Source organism: Urocitellus parryii, chromosome 7 (genome assembly GCF_045843805.1).
Source record: "Urocitellus parryii isolate mUroPar1 chromosome 7, mUroPar1.hap1, whole genome shotgun sequence".
NCBI classification, from domain to species: domain Eukaryota; kingdom Metazoa; phylum Chordata; class Mammalia; order Rodentia; family Sciuridae; genus Urocitellus; species Urocitellus parryii.
The window spans coordinates 14,807,314-14,824,941 of record NC_135537.1 but is presented as its reverse complement, the minus strand read 5'-3'; positions in this window follow the sequence as shown (position 1 = coordinate 14,824,941).

The following is a 17,628-nucleotide window of genomic DNA, read 5'->3' as shown; positions in this document are numbered from 1 at the left end:
TTAGGATAATATTCTCCAGCTCCATCCATTTACCTGCAAATGCCACAATTTCATTCCTCTTTAAGGCTGAGTAGTATTCCATTGTGTATACATACCACATTTTCTTTATCCATTCATCCGTTAAAGGGCATCTAGGTTGGTTCCACAGTTTGGCTCTTTTGAATTGTGCTGCTATAAACATTGATGTGGCTGCATTACTATAGTATGCTGATTTTGAGTCCTTTGGGAATAAAACAAGTTGTGGGATATCTGGGTCAAATGGTGGTTTCATTCCTAGTTTTCCAAGGAATCTCCATACTGCTTTCCATATTGGCTGCACCAATTTGCAGTTCTACCAGCAGTGTATGAGAGTGCCTTTTTTGCCCACATCTTCACCAACATTGTTTGTAATCTTGATGATTGCCATTCTGACTAGAATGACATGGAATCTCAGTATAGTTTTGATTTGCATTTCTCTAATGGCTTGAGATTTTGAACATTTTTTTTCATGTATCTGCAATTCTTCTTCTGTGAAGTGTGTGTCCAGATCTTTAACTCATTTATTGATTGGGTTATTTGTTTTTTTGGTGTTGAGTTTTTAGAGTTCTTCACATAACCAGGGGATTAATGCTCTATCTGATGTGCATGCGGTAAAGATTTTTTCCCATTCTGTAGGCTCTCTCTTCACATTATTAATTGTTTCCTTTGCTGAGAAGAATCTTTTTAGTTTAAATCCATCCCATTTATTGATTCTTGATTTTACTTCTTGTGCTTTGGAGGTCTTGTTAAAGAAGTCATTTCCTAAGCGGACATGGTGAAGATTTCGGCCTACTTTTTTCTATTAGGGATAGTGTCTCTGTTCAAAGGTCTAAGTCTTTGATCCACTTGGGTTGACTTTTGTGTAAGGTGGAATATATAGGGATTTAATTTCATTTTGTTACATGAGGATTTCTAGTTTTCCCAGCACTCTTTGTTGAAGAGGCTGTCTTTTCTCAATTTTTGGCACCTTTATCTAGTATAAGATAACTATATTTATGTGGATTAGTCTTCTATTCTATACCATTGGTTTATGTATCTGTCTTGGTGCCAATTCCATGTCATTTTTGTCACTGTGGCTCTGTAGTATAGTTTAAGTTCTGGTATTACCATGCCTTATGCCTCACTGTTCTTGCTAAGGATTGCTTGGGCTCTTCTGGGTCTCTTATTTTTCCAAATTAATTTCATGTTGCTTTTTCTAGTTCTATGAAAAATATCATTGGGATTTTAAGAGGAATTGCATTAAGTTTTGATAGTATGACAATTTGCCTATACAAGTGCATGGAAGATCTTTCCATTTTTTTTTTTGAGGCTATTGTGAATGAGGTAGTTTTCCTAATTTTTCTTTCAGAGGATTTATCACTGATGTACAGAAATTCATTTGATTTATGGGTGTTGATTTTATATCCTGCTATTTTTCTGAATTCATTTATTGTTTATAGTTCTAGAAATTTTCTGGTGGAATTTTTTTGATCTTCTAAATATAGAATCGTGTCATCAGCAAATAATGATAGTTCAAATCTTTTTTTTTTCTATTTGTATCCTTTTAATTTCTTTCTTCTAATTGCTCTGGCTAGAGATTCCAGGACTATGTGTATTTTAAGTGGTGAAAGAGGGCATCCCTGTCCTGTTCCCGTTTTTAGAAGGAATGCTTTTAATTATTCTCCATGTAGAATGATGATGTCCTTGTGGTTAGCAGAGATAGCTTTCTACAATGTTGAAGTATTCCTACTATCCCTAGTTTTTCCTAGTGATTTGAACATGAAGACATACTGCGTTTTGTCAAATGCTTTTTGTGCATCTATGAAGACATCATGTGATTCTTGTCTTTAAGTCTGTTGATGTGATTAATTATGTTTATTGATTTCCCTATGTTGAACCAACCTTGCATCCCTGGGCTGAACCCCACTTGATTGTGGTGCACTAACTTTTTAATATGTTTTTGTATGTCCCAGAATTTTATTGAGAATTTTGGCATCTATGATCATCAGGGATATTTGTCTGAAGTTTTCTTTCCTTGATGTGTCTTTATCTGGTTTTGCTATCAGTGAGATACTAGCCTCATATGATGAGTTTGGAAGGTTCCTTCCTTTCTATTTCATGGAATAATTTGAGGAATATTGGTGTTAATTCTTCTTTGAAGATTGTGTAGAAAGCTGAGAATCTATCTGGTCCTGGGCTTTTCTTGATTGGTGGACTTTTTAATGACATCTTCTATTTCATTGCTTGAAATATATCTGTTTAAACTGTATATGTCCTCCTGATTCAGTTAGGGCAGGTATATATCTCTAAACTTTGTCAGTGTCTTTTAGATTTTCCAATTTTTTTGGAGTATAAATTTTCAAAGTAGTTTCTAATTATCTTCTGTTTTCAGACATGTCTGTGGTGATACATCCTTTTTCATCACGGTTTTAGCAATTTGAGTTTTCTTTCTCTTTCTCTTCATTAGTGTGACTTATCAATTTTATTTATTTTTTCAAAGAATCAATTTTTCATTTTGTCAATTTTCTGAATTGTTTCTTTTGTTTTAATTTCATTGATTACAAATCTGATTTTAATTATTTCCTGTCTTCTGCTACTTTAGGAATTGGTTTGTTCTTTTTCTAGGGTTTTGATATGTAATGTTAGTTCATTTATTTGTTGACTTTTTATTCTTTTAATGAATGAGCTCAATGCAATAAATTTCCCTCTTTGCACTGCCTTCATTGTGTTACAGAGATTTTGTTATGTTGTATTGGTGTTCTCATTACCTATATTATTTTTTTATTTAATTCCTGATTTCTTCAGCTATCCATTCATCATTAAATAGCATTTTATTTAGTCTTCAGGTATTGGAGTAACTTATATTTTTATTATATCATTGATTTCTAATTTTATTCCTTTATGATCTGATAGAATGCAGGGTATTAGCTTTCTGTTTTTTTCATATTTGCTAAGAGTTGCTTTGTGGCATAACATATGGTCTATTTTAGAGAAGGATCCATATATTGCTGAGAAGAAAGTGTATTCTCTTGTTGATGGGTGAAATATTCTATATATGTCTGTTAAGTCCAAATTATTGATTGTATTATTTTGTTCTATGTTTCTTTGTTTAGTTTTTGTTTGGAAGATCTATACAGTAGTGAGAGAGATGAGTTAAAGTCACCCAGTATTATTGTGTTGTGGTCTATTTGATGCTTGAAAGTCAAAAGTGTTTGTTTGATGTATGTAGATGCTTCATTGTTTGGGGCATAAATATTTATGATTGTTATGTCTTGTTGATGTATAATTCCCTTAAGCACTATGAAATGTCCTTTTTCCCTTCTGACTAACTTTGGCTTGCAGTATACTTTATCTGATATGACAATAGAAACCTCTGCTTGTTTACAGGATCTATGTGAGTGATATATTTTTCCCATCCTTTCACCTTCATTCTGTGATGTCTTTGCTTATTATGTGAGTCTCTTTGGGGAAGCATATTGTTGGGACTTTTTTTTTAAATCCAATCTGCCAGTCTATGCCTTTTCATTGATGAGTTTAGGCCATTAACATTCAGGGTTAATATTGAGATGTGATTTGTATTCCTGTTCATTTCAGTTTAGTTTTGGTTTTCGACTTGACTTGGTTTCTCCTTTGATTGGCTTTGCTTTAGAGTAGTTCTTCCCTTTGCTGGTTTTCACTTTTTTTTTTAAAAAAAATTTCATCCTCATGGAATATTTTGCTGAGAATGTTCTATAGTGCAGCTTTTCTAGTTGTGAATTCTTTTAACTCTTGTTTATCTTGAAGGTTTTTATTTTATCTTCAAATCTAAAACAATTTTGCTGGATATAAGATTCTTGGTTGGTATCCATTTTCTTTCAGAACTTAGTATATGTTATTCCAGGACCTCCTAGCTTTGAGGATCTGAGTTGAGAAATCAGCTGAGATTTATATTGGTTTCCCCCAACATGTAATCTGATATTTTTCTCTCACAGCCTTTAAAATTTTATCCTTATTCTGTCTGATACACATTTGCTTTATAATGCACCTTGGTGTCTGTTGTAATTTTGCACATTTGGGGTCTTGTGAGCCAATTTATTTGATTTTCCATTTTATTCTTCAGGTTTGGGAAATTTTCTGATATTATTTCATTGAAAATATTGTGCATTCCTTTGCTTTGTATCTCCATGCCTTCCTCTATCCCAATAAATCTTAAATTTGTTTTTTTCTTGCTACTCCATAATTCTTGGAAGTTCTTTTCATGGTTTCTTATCATCTCTTCTGCTTAGTCAACTTCATTTTCAAGATTATATATTTTGTCTTCATTGCTTGAGGTTCTGTCTTCTAAGTGGTCCAGTCTGTTGGTGATACTTTCCATCAAATTTCTAATTTGGTTGATTAATTCCTTCATTTTGAGGATTTCTCCTTGATTTCCTTTCATAATCTTTATCTTTTTATTGAAGTGATCTTTCATCTCCTGAAATTTATCTCTGATTTCACTCCTTATATGATCCTTTATGTTGTGGGTCAAGTTATCTATGCACATTCTAAACTCCTTCTCTGACATTTCTTCTACTGTGTTGTCAGTGGGTTTTATTATTGCAGCACCTTGGTTTGTTTGGGGTGCTTTTTTCCCTTGTTTTTTTTTCATGTTGATTGTGTGTCTTCCCATCTAGCAGTGTGGATCTGAGGTAGGACAGTTTCTACCCTGTAGACTTAGAGTGTCCCTGATGATTTCCAGTACCTCACCTTAAGGGGGAGACCAATATTAACATCACCCAATACAAACAATATGCAGCCTTAAACAAAATAGTTCCTATTAATATGTCAGGCATTTCTCTCCCAGAATTTCTGAGGGCTGAGTGCCAGGACCCTGTGCACCTGTCATGGAGAGCTATTCTGTATAGGGCGGATCAGGACCAGGCACTGAGAGCTGGGGGCTGGCCACATAGCTGTGAACACTAGGCCAGGTTGGTGCCCCAAGAGGGGTCAGAAGACTGGGGGTTGGGAAGCTGGAGGGCCCTGGTGGGTGCCAGACTGATGCTGGACCTGGTGGGACCAGGGGACTGATGGATGCCAGGCCAGGGGATTCAGGGACCAGGGTGGTGCTGGGGACCAGGCTGGTTCTGGGGCCCAACAATTGCTGGCCCGAGTGGACCCCTGGAACCTGGTGGGTGTTGGACTGGCTGGTTGGTTGGGCAATCAAGAGCAAGATGGCTTCATACCCTTTTCCAACCTTCCTACCGGTTGTAGCTAGCCCTGTCTATCACCACACCTTCAGGACTCTTGGAGCTGAGGAAAGCCAAGTTCTTTCTCACCTTAGCAGCAAGATCAGTGGCAAACCTGCAAGCACCTTGATATTGGTCTACGAGGCCCTTGGCCAGTGTCCCAAGATGGAGGTGGCTGCATTTGGAGATGGGTGGTGGTGGAGGATGACTTCTTTTTTTATTTTTTAAATCTAAGGGCTCCCTCTAGCATGGTAATATGCTTGACCTGATGTCAGGTGGGTTGAAAATGCTGAGGATTTCATATCCTCAGAGCATCTCCCAAACAATAGCTAAAGTGAGTTGGCATATTAAACATTACAGAATCCTCACTTTTCAGGCATGGAGATTAATGTATCACACTAACTTTTTTTTCTATAAACTTCCCTTGAGAAATCTGAACCATTCAAAAGAAGGAGAATCCATGGTAGGTGGAGATGGAGACCCAGCTGCCCACAGGATACACTCTTTTCTTCTTACCTGCCTCCCTTCTCTATTCTACTGATGTTTCTCGAGACCCCATTCCAAATCTACCTGCAATAATCCCTGTGTCAGGGTCCTTTCACTGAGGCAACCCAAATTAAGCTCCGCAGTTTTTTCAAAGAATTTTTCATATTCTTCCCAAGTGTTCTCTCCTGGAATGGTATCTTTAAGAAGCAATATACCTGTGGCACTGCTCTGCAGGTTTGGGGTATGCTTCTTTGGGAAAAAAATGTCACACTCTAACAAATTTATGAATATTGTTAAGAAAGGTAAATCTTTTTTTTTTTTTAAATAGGACTATGGTCTGAATAATTGTGAGTATTGTTACAAGCAAACTTTGGGGAAAAGAACCTCAAGATTCATGTTAAGGAAAGCATGGAAATCCTGGAGGCAAAGGGAAGCTATTCTACAAGCCACTGCCTAAGCCTGAGCGAGTGCTCATCAAGTCTTGGCACACGGAATGCCCTTCCTGCACAGGAGCCATGAAAATTGTGTGTGGATTTGACTTTGAGGAACTCATCTCACTGTCCCTAAAACAGTTCAGTTAACTAGAAAGGAGTGGAGCTGATTTCAGCACATAGATTGCTCAGAAGCTGCCTCAGGAGCTTTGCTCTGGGAGGAATTCCACCATGGTTCTGATAGATAAAGGCAATCCTAGAATCAATGTATTCCCAACCTACAAGGGGGTTGCTGGGAGACTCCAATGTTCACTAGGCTCCATGGTGGGAGAGGGCGATTTTTAAAAAATTAAGTCACTATTTTATGCTCTGCCTCATAGAATCTTGGTTTTCTGATTGCTTTATGTAAGTTTGCCTTGTTTCCAAGACAGGATTGTGAGATGTGCTGTGTCAACCCGCATACAGTGTAATTTTAAAGACACGTGGTAAACTACCCATTTATTAATTTCACCAGAGTTTATCAAAAGCTTATAGAGTGCCGAACACTGCCTCTGGGAACAGAGGCCCCCTCACTACTGCAGCCCATCTCTCCTTGTGCCATGAAAAAGCAATGAAAACCACCTGGTCCCAGGGGTTTAGCAGCAGAGACAGTGAAGAAAGGGAATCTTGCTAACTGGGTAGTAAATGATATGACAGAAAAAGGTGAGGAACAGAGAAACATTAGCCAATGTGGCCTCAGGAAGGCAGGAAGTCTGGGAGCTGGACTGGGCTGGGGTGAATATAGGCCTGCGTGTATCCCTAAAGTCAAATTGAATTGCCCCATTTTGAGGCATTCAGAGGGTAGCAACTTGATTCCCCTAGGGTGTTTAGAGGTGGGACTTTTGGGATGTAATCAGAGTTGAATCAGGTCATTAGGGTGGAGCCTCCATGATTGAATGCTGGTGAGAGAGGCCAGAAGACACACACACACACACACACACACACACTCCCTCTCTTCCCACTCCAGCCTCTGCACTGCCTTGGACTCTGTCGGCAAGAAGTCCTTCACCAGATGCAGCTCTTTGACCTTTGACTTTCAGCACTGCCAGCCAAAATAAACCTCTTTTTCTTATAAAGTTACCTAGTCGCTGCCACTGTGTTATTAGCAACAGAAAATGGTCTAACGCAGTAGGTGTCCTCTATACATCATACTTGGATGGAGGAAGGACATTGGAGGCAGAAGGAAAAAACACAAGCAGTGATCTAGAGCAGGGCACGGAACGAGGGAGATGCTGATGGTTCAGCAGAGCTGGACACAGTCTGCTAAGGGCAGGTAAAAAAAAAAAAAGGCAGTAAACTGGGTGGGAGGGCACACACCTCTATTCCAGTAGCTCTGGAGGCTGAGGTAGGAAATGGGACATATTCAAACTAAAAAGTTTTTTCTCGGCAAGAGAAATAATAAGTGAGGTAAATAGGGAGCCTACATCCTGGGAACAAATTTTTACCCTTCACACTTCAGATAGATCCCTAATCTCCAGAGTATACAAAGAACTCAAAAAGTTAAACACCAAAAAACCAAATAACCCAATCAACAAATGGGCCAAAAGATCTAAACAGACACTTCACAAAGGAGGATATACAATCAATCAACAAATACACGAAAAATGCTCACCATCTCTAGCTATCAGAGAAATGCAAATCAAAACCACCCTAAGATACCATCTCACTCCAGTAAGAATGGCAGCCATTATGAAGTCAAATAACAACAAGTGCTGGTGAGGATGTGGGGGAAAAGGTACACTTGTACATTGCTGGTGGGACTACAAACTGGTGCAGCCAATTTGGAAAGCAGTATGGAGATTCCTTGAAAAGCTGGGAATGGAACCAGCATTTGATCCAGCTATTCCCCTTCTCGGACTATACCCAAAAGACCTAAAAAGAGCTTACTATAGGGACACAGCTACATCAGTGTTCATAGCAGCACAATTCACAATAGCTAGACCGTGGAACCAACCCAGATGCCCTTCAACAGATGAATGGATTAAAAAATGTGACATTTACACAATGGAATATTATTCAGCATTAAAAAATAACAAAATCATGGCATTTGCAGGGAAATGGATGGCACTAGAGCAAATTATGCTAAACGAAGTTAGCCAATCCCTAAAAAAACAAATGCTGAATGTCTTCTCTAATATAAGGGAGGTGACTCAAAACAGAGTAGGAAGGAAGAGCATGAGAAGAAGATTACCACAAAACAAGGAAACAAGGAGGGAGGGAAAGGGAGGGAGAAGGGGAATTGCAAGGATGACAGAAGGAGACCCTCACGGGTTCACAAAATACATATACCATGGTGTGAGTGGGAAGGGAAAAAAAAAAAAGACAGAGATAAGTGTCACAGTAGAATGGGTAGAGAATAGTGATGGGAGGGAGGGGGAGGGGGAAATAGGGAGGACAGCAGAATACAGCTGACACTAGGATTGCTATATGTATACACATGGATGTATAACCAATGTGATCCTGCAATCTGTACACGTGGAAAAATGAGAATTCATACCCTATTTGAATCAAATGTATGATATGTCAAGATCATTGTATTGTCTTGAGCAGCTAATAAAAAAAAAATAAAAAGCTCATGAGTTCAAAACCAGCCTCAGCAATTTAGTGAGGTCCTAAGCCACTCAGCGAGACCCTGCCTGTAAATAAAAAGCAAAAAATGGCTGGGGATGTGGCTCAGTGGTTAAGCGCTTTTGGGTTCAATCCCAGGTACCAAAGGCCGTGACCCCGAGTGCAAAGTGCTGAATCATAGTACAATGTATATTGGATTTTCTTTGAAGGGAAATAAGGTGTGAGAGAAAAATTTTAAACAGATGGGTAACAAAATCAGATTTTTATTTTAGTTCCCTCTGGCTGCTCCAGAGAAATGAAATTATGAGCCCCCCCCCCAAAAAAAAAGGCAACAGGAAGCAAGGAGAACATTTAAGAAGGTGCAGTTTTATATGAAAAAGGTGATGTACTAACTGGGTTGTTATTAGTGAAAGTAAAGACTGGGAAAGAGAAAGGGTGGAAGACACTATAGAGGAGGCCAGGGTGGGAGGGGCAGCTGGAATGGGACATGCATTCCAAGAGAGGAACCCCAGGGTGAAGAAGGACAAATGACTTGGGTGGCCTTCAAGGAGGAGCAGAGGGCTCAACCTCTACCTGAACCTGCCTTTTGTTCTTACCACTTCTTGAAATTCCCCTGCAAGACCTTTGTTTACCTGTGACAAAGCCAAACATGGTCACCTGCTGTTTTGTCCCATAGTTGACTAGCACAGAGTGCACTGCTCTGAGTTTGTTTACCACATATTTTTTTTTCATACAAATCAAACCAAAACAGACAAAAACATGTCCCATGGTTGACTAGCTCAGAGTACACTGCTCTGAGTTTGTTTACCACATATTTTTTTTTCATACAAATTAAACCAAAACAGACAAAAGCATGTCACATAGTTGACTAGCTCAGAGTACACTGCTCTGAGTTTGTTTACCACATTTTTTTTTTCATACAAATCAAACCAAAACAGACAAAAACATGTCACATAGTTGACTAGCTCAGAGTACACTGCTCTGAGTTTGTTTACCACATATTTTTTTTTCATACAAATCAAACAAAAACAGACAAAAGCATGTCACATAGTTGACTACCTCAGAATATACTGCTCTGAGTTTGTTTACCACATATTTTTTTTTTCATACAAATCAAACCAAAACAGACAAAAGCATGTCACATAGTTGACTAGCTCAGAGTACACTGCAATCAGTTTGTTTACCACATATTTTTTTTTCATACAAATCAAACTAAAACAGACAAAAACATGTCTAATAGTTGACTAGCTCAGAGTACACTGCTCTGAGTTTGTTTACCACATACTTTTTTTCATACAAATCGAACCAAAACAGACAAAAACATGTCCAATAGTTGACTAGCTCAGAGGACACTGCTCTGAGTTTGTTTACCACATATTATTTTTTCATACAAATCAAACCAAAACAGACAAAAGCATGTCCCATAGTTGACTAGCTCAGAATACACTGCTCTGAGTTTGTTTACCACATATTTTTTTTTTCATACAAATCAAACCAAAACAGACAAAAGCATGTCACATAGTTGACTAGCTCAGAGTACACTGCAATGAGTTTGTTTACCACATTTTTTTTTCATACAAATCAAACCAAAACAGACAAAAACATGTCTAATAGTTGACTAGCTCAGAGTACACTGCTCTGAGTTTGTTTACCACATACGTTTTTTTCATACCAATCAAACCAAAACAGACAAAAATATGTCGCATAGTTGACTACCTCAGAGTACACTGCTCTGAGTTTGTTTACCACATATTTTTTTTTCATACAAATCAAACCAAAACAGACAAAAACATGTCTAATAGTTGACTAGCTCAGAGTACCCTGCTCTGAGTTTGTTTACCACATATTTTTTTTCATACAAATCAAACCAAAACAGACAAAAGCATGTCGCATAGTTGACTAGCTCAGAATACACTGCTCTGAGTTTGTTTACCACATATTTTTTTTTCATACAAATCAAACCAAAACAGACAAAAACATGTCACATAGTTGACTAGCTCAGAGTACACTGCTCTGAGTTTGTTTACCACATATTTTTTTTTCATACAAATCAAACAAAAACAGACAAAAGCATGTCACATAGTTGACTAGCTCAGAGTACACTGCAATCAGTTTGTTTACCACATATTTTTTTTTCATACAAATCAAACCAAAACAGACAAAAACATGTCTAATAGTTGACTAGCTCAGAGTACACTGCTCTGAGTTTGTTTACCACATACTTTTTTTTCATACAAATCAAACCAAAACAGACAAAAACATGTCCCATGGTTGACTAGCTCAGAGTACACTGCTCTGAGTTTGTTTACCACATATTTTTTTTTCATACAAATTAAACCAAAACAGACAAAAGCATGTCACATAGTTGACTAGCTCAGAGTACACTGCTCTGAGTTTGTTTACCACATTTTTTTTTTCATACAAATCAAACCAAAACAGACAAAAACATGTCACATAGTTGACTAGCTCAGAGTACACTGCTCTGAGTTTGTTTACCACATATTTTTTTTTCATACAAATCAAACAAAAACAGACAAAAGCATGTCACATAGTTGACTAGCTCAGAGTACACTGCAATGAGTTTGTTTACCACATTTTTTTTTCATACAAATCAAACCAAAACAGACAAAAACATGTCTAATAGTTGACTAGCTCAGAGTACACTGCTCTGAGTTTGTTTACCACATACGTTTTTTTCATACCAATCAAACCAAAACAGACAAAAATATGTCGCATAGTTGACTACCTCAGAGTACACTGCTCTGAGTTTGTTTACCACATATTTTTTTTTCATACAAATCAAACCAAAACAGACAAAAACATGTCTAATAGTTGACTAGCTCAGAGTACCCTGCTCTGAGTTTGTTTACCACATATTTTTTTTCATACAAATCAAACCAAAACAGACAAAAATATGTCACATAGATTACTAGCTCAGAGTACACTGCTCTGAGTTTGTTTACCACATATTTTTTTTTCATACAAATCAAACCAAAACAGACAAAAGTGTGTCGCATAGTTGACTAGCTCAGAGTACACTGCTCTGAGTTTGTTTACCACATATTTTTTTTTCATAGAAATCAAACCAAAACAGACAAAAGCATGTCGCATAGTTGACTAGCTCAGAATACACTGCTCTGAGTTTGTTTACCACATATTTTTTTTTCATACAAATCAAACCAAAACAGACAAAAACATGTCACATAGTTGACTAGCTCAGAGTACACTGCTCTGAGTTTGTTTACCACATATTTTTTTTTCATACAAATCAAACAAAAACAGACAAAAGCATGTCACATAGTTGACTAGCTCAGAGTACACTGCAATCAGTTTGTTTACCACATATTTTTTTTTCATACAAATCAAACCAAAACAGACAAAAACATGTCTAATAGTTGACTAGCTCAGAGTACACTGCTCTGAGTTTGTTTACCACATACTTTTTTTTCATACAAATCAAACCAAAACAGACAAAAACATGTCCCATGGTTGACTAGCTCAGAGTACACTGCTCTGAGTTTGTTTACCACATATTTTTTTTTCATACAAATTAAACCAAAACAGACAAAAGCATGTCACATAGTTGACTAGCTCAGAGTACACTGCTCTGAGTTTGTTTACCACATTTTTTTTTTCATACAAATCAAACCAAAACAGACAAAAACATGTCACATAGTTGACTAGCTCAGAGTACACTGCTCTGAGTTTGTTTACCACATATTTTTTTTTCATACAAATCAAACAAAAACAGACAAAAGCATGTCACATAGTTGACTACCTCAGAATATACTGCTCTGAGTTTGTTTACCACATATTTTTTTTTTCATACAAATCAAACCAAAACAGACAAAAGCATGTCACATAGTTGACTAGCTCAGAGTACACTGCAATCAGTTTGTTTACCACATATTTTTTTTTCATACAAATCAAACTAAAACAGACAAAAACATGTCTAATAGTTGACTAGCTCAGAGTACACTGCTCTGAGTTTGTTTACCACATACTTTTTTTCATACAAATCGAACCAAAACAGACAAAAACATGTCCAATAGTTGACTAGCTCAGAGGACACTGCTCTGAGTTTGTTTACCACATATTATTTTTTCATACAAATCAAACCAAAACAGACAAAAGCATGTCCCATAGTTGACTAGCTCAGAATACACTGCTCTGAGTTTGTTTACCACATATTTTTTTTTTCATACAAATCAAACCAAAACAGACAAAAGCATGTCACATAGTTGACTAGCTCAGAGTACACTGCAATGAGTTTGTTTACCACATTTTTTTTTCATACAAATCAAACCAAAACAGACAAAAACATGTCTAATAGTTGACTAGCTCAGAGTACACTGCTCTGAGTTTGTTTACCACATACGTTTTTTTCATACCAATCAAACCAAAACAGACAAAAATATGTCGCATAGTTGACTACCTCAGAGTACACTGCTCTGAGTTTGTTTACCACATATTTTTTTTTCATACAAATCAAACCAAAACAGACAAAAACATGTCTAATAGTTGACTAGCTCAGAGTACCCTGCTCTGAGTTTGTTTACCACATATTTTTTTTCATACAAATCAAACCAAAACAGACAAAAATATGTCACATAGATTACTAGCTCAGAGTACACTGCTCTGAGTTTGTTTACCACATATTTTTTTTTCATACAAATCAAACCAAAACAGACAAAAGTGTGTCGCATAGTTGACTAGCTCAGAGTACACTGCTCTGAGTTTGTTTACCACATATTTTTTTTTCATAGAAATCAAACCAAAACAGACAAAAGCATGTCGCATAGTTGACTAGCTCAGAATACACTGCTCTGAGTTTGTTTACCACATATTTTTTTTTCATACAAATCAAACCAAAACAGACAAAAACATGTCACATAGTTGACTAGCTCAGAGTACACTGCTCTGAGTTTGTTTACCACATATTTTTTTTTCATACAAATCAAACAAAAACAGACAAAAGCATGTCACATAGTTGACTAGCTCAGAGTACACTGCAATCAGTTTGTTTACCACATATTTTTTTTTCATACAAATCAAACCAAAACAGACAAAAACATGTCTAATAGTTGACTAGCTCAGAGTACACTGCTCTGAGTTTGTTTACCACATACTTTTTTTTCATACAAATCAAACCAAAACAGACAAAAACATGTCCCATGGTTGACTAGCTCAGAGTACACTGCTCTGAGTTTGTTTACCACATATTTTTTTTTCATACAAATTAAACCAAAACAGACAAAAGCATGTCACATAGTTGACTAGCTCAGAGTACACTGCTCTGAGTTTGTTTACCACATTTTTTTTTTCATACAAATCAAACCAAAACAGACAAAAACATGTCACATAGTTGACTAGCTCAGAGTACACTGCTCTGAGTTTGTTTACCACATATTTTTTTTTCATACAAATCAAACAAAAACAGACAAAAGCATGTCACATAGTTGACTACCTCAGAATATACTGCTCTGAGTTTGTTTACCACATATTTTTTTTTTCATACAAATCAAACCAAAACAGACAAAAGCATGTCACATAGTTGACTAGCTCAGAGTACACTGCAATCAGTTTGTTTACCACATATTTTTTTTTCATACAAATCAAACTAAAACAGACAAAAACATGTCTAATAGTTGACTAGCTCAGAGTACACTGCTCTGAGTTTGTTTACCACATACTTTTTTTCATACAAATCGAACCAAAACAGACAAAAACATGTCCAATAGTTGACTAGCTCAGAGGACACTGCTCTGAGTTTGTTTACCACATATTATTTTTTCATACAAATCAAACCAAAACAGACAAAAGCATGTCCCATAGTTGACTAGCTCAGAATACACTGCTCTGAGTTTGTTTACCACATATTTTTTTTTTCATACAAATCAAACCAAAACAGACAAAAGCATGTCACATAGTTGACTAGCTCAGAGTACACTGCAATGAGTTTGTTTACCACATTTTTTTTTCATACAAATCAAACCAAAACAGACAAAAACATGTCTAATAGTTGACTAGCTCAGAGTACACTGCTCTGAGTTTGTTTACCACATACGTTTTTTTCATACCAATCAAACCAAAACAGACAAAAATATGTCGCATAGTTGACTACCTCAGAGTACACTGCTCTGAGTTTGTTTACCACATATTTTTTTTTCATACAAATCAAACCAAAACAGACAAAAACATGTCTAATAGTTGACTAGCTCAGAGTACCCTGCTCTGAGTTTGTTTACCACATATTTTTTTTCATACAAATCAAACCAAAACAGACAAAAATATGTCACATAGATTACTAGCTCAGAGTACACTGCTCTGAGTTTGTTTACCACATATTTTTTTTTCATACAAATCAAACCAAAACAGACAAAAGTGTGTCGCATAGTTGACTAGCTCAGAGTACACTGCTCTGAGTTTGTTTACCACATATTTTTTTTTCATAGAAATCAAACCAAAACAGACAAAAGCATGTCGCATAGTTGACTAGCTCAGAATACACTGCTCTGAGTTTGTTTACCACATATTTTTTTTTCATACAAATCAAACCAAAACAGACAAAAACATGTCACATAGTTGACTAGCTCAGAGTACACTGCTCTGAGTTTGTTTACCACATATTTTTTTTTCATACAAATCAAACAAAAACAGACAAAAATATGTCACATAGTTGACTAGCTCAGAGTACACTGCTCTGAGTTTGTTTACCACATATTTTTTTTTCATACAAATCAAACCAAAACAGACAAAAACATGTCTAATAGTTGACTAGCTCAGAGTACACTGCTCTGAGTTTGTTTACCACATATTTTTTTTCATACAAATCAAACCAAAACAGACAAAAACATGTCCCATAGATGACTAGCTCAGAGTACACTGCTCTGAGTTTGTTTACCACATATTTTTTTTTCATACAAATCTAATCAAAACAGACAAAAGCATGTCGCATAGTTGACTAGCTCAGAGTACACTGCTCTGAGTTTGTTTACCACATATTTTTTTTTCATACAAATCAAACCAAAACAGACAAAAACATGTCTAATAGTTGACTAGCTCAGAATACACTGCTATGTGTTTGTTTACCACATATTTTTTTTTCATACAAATCAAACCAAAACAGACAAAAATATGTCGCATAGTTGACTAGCTCAGAGTACTCTGCTCTTTGTTTACCACATATTTTTTTTCATACAAATCAAACCAAAACAGACAAAAACATGTGACCTCAGGCCACATCCTTCCCTCCTACAGCTTCCCTCCTAGAACCTATAAAAAGGCTCCTGCAGTCTCAGCTGCTCAGTCTCTGGTGGGTCTTCAGCTCAGAAGCAAACTTCCTGTTTCAAGGGCCAGAATAACACCTCTCTCCTAATTTGTCGTTTTTGTTTTGACAGTTTGGTGCTGTGACTCAGAAATTGGACCTTGCCTTCCATCTCCTCCACCAGGTAACAGAGGCGCTGGGAGCTCTCCTGGTGCCCCATACCTGCCTGGCAGCCCAAGTAAGTGCTGGGCCCGGTCGGCTGGTAGCGTGCTAAGGATCTGCTTTCCTTCTATTTGAATTCGTTGTCGATTCCTGGCGATGGACTTTGCTTGCGTTTTTGATTGTTTCATGGGCATCTGGTAAGCTTTGGAAATGAATTGAATAGTTTATTGATGTTTTATTGACGTGTTGGAGGAAAGATGGCAGAAAATTGAGGTGGTTATTCCTTTCTGTTTGCTTATCTATTTTCCCCTACCTTAAACTTGAAGAATTTGTACCCACTGTTACGACAAGAGCCCCTCGAAATGAGCAAGTGAGTATTGTATTTGTTTTTATGCCTGACATGTGGCTGAAATTTCAGAAGTAAAGCTCTCAGTTCTTCATGTCCACGTATATATTTATTGTCGGTGGGAGATTTCCCTAACCTCAGGTAGCATTACTAAAAAAAATCATAAAAATGTGTAAGGGAGCTCTGTTTTGATTGAATTAAGCCTAAATAATATCTTATGAAAATGGAATATTTTTTAGTGATTTGGGAGAATCTCAACTTCAAGGCCAGCCTCAGCAACTTAGAGAAACCCTGCCTCAAAACTGAGAAATGGAAGAGCTCGGTTGTAGCCCAGTGGTAGAGTACCCTAGATTCAATCCCTAATATCAGAACCACAAAGAAGGAATAGTCCTAAAGTCTCCATGGATTAAGAAATTATTATTTTTTTCTTTTTTGGTACTAGGGATTGAACTCAGGGCACTCATCTTCTGAGCCACATCTCCAGCCCTATTTTGTATTTTATTTAGAGACAGGCTCTCACTGAGTTGCCTAGTGCCTTGCTCGCCATTGCTGATGCTGGCATTGAATTTGTGATCCTCCTGCCTCAGCCTCCTGAGCCTCTGGGATTACAGGTGTGCGCCACAAGCAAATAGATGTCAATATGCTAAACTATATTCTTATAGATAATTACTCAAATGTTTTAAGAATTCATGTTCATGTAATTTAGGGAAATTTTGGAAAATTATATTGATGATTTAATATAAAAAGCCATGTCTTCTGAGTTACCAGTATTAATTATTATACAAGCACTTATTTTTATCTATTTGAGCATGTCATTATTCAGCTTATACAGGTTTGCTGGCTTACTAAGCCTTCTTTACAGTTACTCTATGGATATAAAATGTACATTTGTATATATTCAAATTGAATTATTATTTGAAAAACTTTATTTTGGAATTTATCGTGTTTAATAGTCTAGTATATTAGTTTAAAGATAGTTTCTAAGATTTGGGGGTAGCATTAACATCTTGGTCTGATATTAAATTGAATTAATTAATAGATATTCATTAGCTACCTAGATCATATTTAAGTAAGGTAAAATTCTGAAATACTAAGTATAAGCTTCTATTTATAGACTTTTTTCCTCTT